Genomic DNA, 5,328 nt, shown 5'->3' on the forward strand with positions numbered 1-5,328 from the left:
TTCTTTCAGAGGTGAATGGAACAGCAGTGGTATTCAGCTCGTTGATACACAACCTCTGAATGAAAGTGGGCTTTCCTTCTCCTTTTATACCCGTATGTCCGGGGGAGATGCATGCAAATTCCACTTGGCAATTCCCATTGGCCTTTTCTGAAAGATTGAGGTGTTACGGGGCTCTCAAGAGTGACCCCTATCGACACATCGACACAACGTTGAGTGAGTGACCATTTACTTGAATACAACTCTTCTATATTTTACATTTCTGAGTTTGAAGTCATATTGATATTTTTTCTGGGGCTTAAAATAAAAACATCATGTGGTGTCCAGAGACAGTACAAAAATTATCATTAAAAGGTGAAATTCCTGAAAAAATAAATAATAATTTATTGTTATTTCTTTAAAAAAAAGCAGTGAAACAGTTATGTTTTAAATATTTAAAAACGCTTTGTCCGGGGGGACACGTGACACCATGTGAGAAGCAGACGTGTAAAGACTTTGCTAGTTTTTTTTTTATTATTTTCATATTATAATCCAGTGAGATTTGATACACCCAGTTATATACTTGCTCTTTGAGGTAAACATTGCAATGAAGTCAAAATCCTCAGACTCTGGAGACATTAAAAGACTCTTACGTGTTCAAGCTGAGGTCTCTGATGGCCCTGCGAGCTGGGAACTCGATTTGGAAGGCACGTCGGGAGAAGAAATTCAGTGCCAACTGTCCAACATCTCGGTGATGCTGATGAAGGTTGTTGCTGACTTGAAGGATCTCACTGTAATATGTTGATCGATTACGGCGATAGAAACAAAATTGTCTGAGTTGGACACAAGAGTTGCAGATGTTGAGAAACGGATTATCTGGAGTCATCGGAAAGAGAATTATCCGCTAATCTGCCCGCGTCCAAAACAGACTTGGAACACATTTTGGAAAAACTGGAATATTTCTAAAATATGAGTCGAAGGAATAACATACAGATTGTTGGAATTCCTGAGCATGAAGAAGGCAGAGATATGGTAAAATTCCTTGATGAGCTCTTTCCGAGTCTGTTAGACATAACAGGCCATAAGCTGGAAATTGAGCGAGTTTACAGAGACCCGGCTTGCTGAACTGCTGAGGGTGACAGGCCCCAATCAATCCTGGTCAAAAGAAACACGGTAACGCGAAAGTCTTACATCAACAGATCTCTTTTGCACTGATATTTCTGGCCAAACTGAGAATAATCACCAGGGACGGCAGCAAAGTATTTACATGTCTCAAACTGGCACAAATACATTGGAGTGTGGAAGCCATTTGATATTTCTTATATTAGTGGACAGACCCGCTTTTCAGTGATTCGATTGTCTGAGGAAACTGGGTGCCAATTTTGTTTCTTTTTCCATTGGCTCCACCTAGCGGCTGGAGTTTGTTTTGTGGAATTACATTACCTTCAAGAAATGTTTGCATTGATGGAAGATCATTTTTACACTGAAGTTCACAGCCAGTTTGAGAATGGACACTATGGATGACTGCAAAATATCTGCTCACATAAAGGACATCTTTTATAAAGTTGAAGGAGTGAGTATTTTATGGTGTATTTTATTTTATTCTTTTTTTTGCACGGCCTCCGTGTAAGTTTGGTTCTTGATCATCTGAGGAACCAGGATGCCTATTTTGTTTCTTTTTGTGCTGGTTCCACCAAGCGGCTGGAGTTTGTTTTGTGGAATAACACTGTCGTGGATGAATCTATCCGTTCTTTGTGTTTATGCCTACTGTTGGCTGGAGTTTGTTTTTGTGGAGTATTTTTAAGGGACATTAGAATGATTACATCATCTGCTGCACTCATAAACAGCCGGCTCGCTGATCACATTGTTGTCTGTCTGAGGAAACTGAACGGCTTTATATCAGCAGGAATTTGTTTTGTGGAGGAACACATCTTCGAGACAGTTCTTTGAATGAATCTATATGTTCTTTGTGTTCATTCTGCCTGTTGGCTGGTGTCTGTTTTATAAAGTATTTTCTGTTAAGTAATTTTGCCTAACAGAATTTGTATAAAAACACCAAACTTGAGCAATCCGACAGCAAAGTTGTTGCGGGGCTCTTGCAGGTGTACGTGAACCTTTTGAGTTTAGAGGGATTGTCGCCGGTTGGTGCTGTCGTGCACGGGGTTAATATTTTTTTCTGTATTTCTTTTTTCTGATTGTTTTGTTCGGGGGCAAGTTTGGGGTTTGATTGTTGCAGTAATGGGGAATGTGGTCTGTATAATCTTGTTTTTGACACACAATTTAGTTTTTTTTTATTATATCAAGATGTCAAATGATAATATGAGTAGGTTATCTCTCTCCGCGTGGAACGTGAATGTGTTGAGGCACAGCATAAAAAGAAGGAAGGTTATTTCTTTTCTTAAACGTAAGAAATATGATATAGTGTTTCTTCAAGAAATGCATCTTTCCCTGCTGGAGGCTGAAAAATTTGGGAAGATATGGTGTGGGCATGTTTTCTTTAGTGCTGTTCAAGTAAGAGTAGGGGAGTTATTATAATGATAAATAAACATTTGCAATTCAAATAACTCAAACAGAGTCATTATTGTTTTAGTGGAAATTCAGGGGCAAAGGTTGGTTTTGGCTAATATTTACGCACCTAACACTGATGATCAGGGCTTTTTTAGATTTTGAAGGCATGTTGCAAGCCACTGACACCCCTCATGATATAATATTTGGAGGAGACTTTAATCTTTTGATGGACTCAGTCCTTAATCATAGTGAAGCAAAAGTGTGTAAGCCCCCTAGAGCAACAATGACACTTCACAGGATGTGTAATAATCTTGGTCTTGCAGATATTTGGAGACTTTTGAACTTATCTTGTAGGGACTATACATTTTTTTCATCAGTCCATAAGATTTATTCTATTTCATCTGTTATTTTCATCTATTATTTCATATTTTAGGCCCTGGTGAGATTAGAGGTGTTGCCACATACAGAGAAAAATTAATCATATAGTTAGTGCTTTAATATATCCATTTTGCAAAATCCTGATTTCCAACAAATGTTAAAGACTGAAATCAATGTTTATATAGAGATCAACGGGTCATCAATATCCTCTGTGGGCATGGCTTGGGAGGCACTTAACCCTCTGGATATTTTCATCATTACAGCGGAAACAACTTAAAATACTCCATCATGTTGGGGCATACAGATAAGTGTAAGACATCATTAGAAACTATAAAGGGTCTACTTTTATTTGTGTACACTCACAATAACAACAAAACCTTGTGCTTTTGTAAAATAAAGAAAATAAAAAGGGTGAGCTTTCAGAAGTCTCTGTGTTCACTAGCATATTTCTGAAACACGTCACAATACTTATCACACAAACATGAAACATATGTCTAAAGAAAGCTTAAGACTTCTACTTTCAAATAAAACGTATGAAACATAAAAAATATGAAACAAAGCGATGTACATTTTTTAACGGTTCATCTAATTATCTCTAATGTGATCCCACCCACCAGCAGAGCGCGCCATTCATATGCTAATGTGCTGAGATGATCAAGGCAAATGGTACACGCCCCCGACAGTGTTCAGAGGTGTGATGTACAATCCATTCATCTTACTGCACGTTTGTAATGATACACTGGCGATGAAACTCCTGGATAGGAAGGAAGAGTTAACATTTTCCTCAGATGAAGAGCGGGACTCCGATGAACGTTTGTATTTTAAAGAGAGACTTGATCCAGCCGAGGATACAATTTCGGACGAGTAAGTAATTTAGTTTTCATTAGCTGACATGCTATTTTATAAAAACATGTACATATTTTACTAGTGGGACGGTTTCCAGACTTGCCAGCCAGGATTCAGAGTATTGACATTTGAAATATGTCCTAATAAGCAAGTTTTTTTTACATTTAAATGCTGTTTAGGCTAAAGCAGGTATTTAAATTGTATGCTATATGATTATGAATAAAATTATATGAATGTTTAGAATATATTTGATCTAGTGTTTATGCTGCCTCATTATCATCAACAAGTGGAGCAGAGCCAAGATGGCGCTGAGTTAAATTTGGTAGATTCAAGATGGCAGCCTCCATGTGTGAAATGTGGTCAATGTGAAACTGAATTCAGTGTGTAAAAGACATTAATCTTTTATTCTAACTGTCGTGTAAACACAAACAGCATTACTAATGTTAGCAAAAAAAGGCAAAATGTGTGACAACTTTGAGAATATGTATATATTTCATTACAGACTATTACGAGAATGTTATGCTACTGATCATATTGTGTGGTATTGGAACTCTCATTATAAGAAATAATGCACAAAGACACCTGGAACTTGAAGAGTCTTTATTGAGAATTTGTGTATTGAATTTGTACTGTTGTTGTCTATGTTAATGAGTGTTTCTGTTTAACATGGACATGCGATGTTGAAACTACAGTGAATGTCAATATTGGTTATGAATATTGAAAAAAGAATAAAATCTATAAAGACGAGATTCAGTTAAACGCTTGCACCCACTTATCTTGTCTCTTTCTACAGTTCATCATACAACTTTAAATTATCCACTCACGCCACCCTGGCCTGGGGTGGTTAACACTCTACTGCTGCCGGAACCAGCGGAGAATGTGTATAGCTTGCTAGGTTAGTTGCATCTGACAACTTCTCTTTCTCACTGACCTCTGACCTGGGAAATACATCAAACCATGCTGTACACATTTTATCTTCTCTATAAAGATGTGTGAAAAAACTATATCAAATGTTGCCAATTATAATTTTTGACTTTACAATTTATTAAATAAATACATTTTCGGAATTGCTATTAACCTATTTACCATCCAGCTGCAGATAGATAGGCATCCAAGAGTAAATGAGGTTGTGTGTCATATATGATAACAGTTTTAATGCATCGTCAATTACATCAGTCAGTGTCATAGTGCATGGATCAATCTGTTCTATAAATGTGCAAAGTAGCCGATGAAACCTATATAATAATATTTACAATAATAATAATAAATAAATTACATCTCTATGAATAAAACTTTATTCAGTGGGCCACAAGAATCCTGAAATTCACAGTAAAATTTTGTCTCCCAATCCGACTTTTCTGACCTCCAATAGTGTTCCAATGCGTGTCTCTAAATGTAATGCATGTAAATCCTTACATTTGTCGCCTGTAAAACCTTTACTGCTGAGAGATGAAGCTATGCTAAACATGTGTCATTCTGTGCAAGTGATAACTACTGCTGATGCCTTGACTTACTGTAGCTGTTTGTTTTATAGGTTTTTGAGTTTGGGGCAGGACTATCTTATTTCCTGGCAATTTCAGACCTTTTTAACATAACATTTAGCAACAACTTAAGCCACAT

This window comes from Xyrauchen texanus, chromosome 28, assembly GCF_025860055.1.
Source record: "Xyrauchen texanus isolate HMW12.3.18 chromosome 28, RBS_HiC_50CHRs, whole genome shotgun sequence".
In the NCBI taxonomy this organism is placed as follows: Eukaryota; Metazoa; Chordata; class Actinopteri; order Cypriniformes; family Catostomidae; genus Xyrauchen; species Xyrauchen texanus.